Raw genomic sequence first — 1,374 nt, forward strand, 5'->3', positions numbered from 1 at the left:
ATAATTTATAATAAGTAATCATTTTAAAAATCTTGTTACAATTTGTTTCTAATAAGAAGCCTCGGTCTTATGCCCTTTAATCGAGTTCTTTTTTTATTTTAAGTAATATTTGTCAAAATGTATCAGGTAATATTGTGAATATTGATTTTTTGGAATTTATACAAATTTTCCCTTCCCAACATTTATGTTGCATTCACTATTTTTATGTCGTGTTCTATTATTTTGCCACTGACCGTTCGAACGAATAAATTTCGTTAATTTTCACCGGAAACGGATTTTCCCGCACGCATTTCCTACATTTCACACACAAATTACGGACGCTTCCGTGTGGCGCCGGAACTGCGCCAGGCGCACTCCGATTGTTCATCCGTCAGGCTCAGTGACTTACCTTGAAGAGCTGCTGAAGGTCCTTCCTTGGTCGTACGACGACGCACGGACGGGCGATCGATCCAGTGGGCCTGCTCTTCTCGGTGTCGAGGACGAATGCACTGAGCGCTAGGTGCTTCTTCAAAGTTCTTGCTCGTCGCGAACTACCGACAAACTTGAACTCGGAGCGAGAAAGGTACGGTTACAGAATTCGATATGCAGGTATAATAATCTGCGCTATCAGACTAATTGTTATTATCTAAGTATCTATGAAGCCGGTGGCGGGCGGTCGCGTCCTTGGCCTTCGGTCTGTTCACGGTCACTACCACGACAGAAATGCTCTTCAGCGAACAGTCCTTCTACTTTTCCTGTCTTCGGCTCCGCAAGAAGCTCTGGTGGGGGCCATAGCTGCCGCCGCCGCCTCAACGGCAGGTGGAAGCTCAAGAGGTCCAAGAAGTCGAGGACCATTATTGGACGGCGGCGGTGGTTCGCGAATAAACCCCGTTGTTCTTCTTCCACGGCCATACCGAATAACAGTCTCATGCGAATTTACCCAGTTGATCACTATTGATGTTGTAATCGCTAAACTCATTTAATTGAGTTCAAGTATCAACTATTTTTCTAAAAATCAAAGCAGCTTTTATATGTACCTTTCCTTTTCGAATTATTTAAGCTTTTATTATTTCAATTTATATAAATCCAAATGTGAAGTTAGTGTCTTTACCCATCGTTGGAGTCTCCAATACTAATTTTCAATTAATTAGTTTGTATCTATTTTATTATTGAATTATAATTACACTCAATGAATTGTTGTGGATTATTAAGGATAATATTTTCCCAAAAATCAAATTTTATGTTACATGTGTTAGTAATAGAATAATTTCTTTTTCGAATTATTTTCTATTAGTGTCGTTAGATATCTGTTAAATTGCATAATACTCGTCTACCAACAAATTGATTATGGAATTAAAGAACTGATTATGAATTGTACTCTTTTATTTTATAAGT

At 38.8% G+C, this 1,374-nt stretch overlaps 1 protein-coding gene across 1 annotated transcript in view; it reads right to left on the reverse strand.

Moving 5' to 3' along the window:
- LOC108734669 overlaps positions 1-708 on the reverse strand; it is a 182,248-nt gene extending 181,540 nt beyond the window's left edge. The window contains exon 1 of the mRNA XM_018466315.1: positions 389-708. The gene's annotated coding sequence lies outside the window, so the exon portion shown is untranslated. The remainder of the gene's footprint in view (positions 1-388) is intronic.
- Between the last annotated feature and the right edge of the window lie 666 nt (positions 709-1,374).

This window comes from Agrilus planipennis, unplaced genomic scaffold (assembly GCF_000699045.2).
Source record: "Agrilus planipennis isolate EAB-ADULT unplaced genomic scaffold, Apla_2.0 scaffold52, whole genome shotgun sequence".
Classification (NCBI taxonomy): Eukaryota; Metazoa; Arthropoda; class Insecta; order Coleoptera; family Buprestidae; genus Agrilus; species Agrilus planipennis.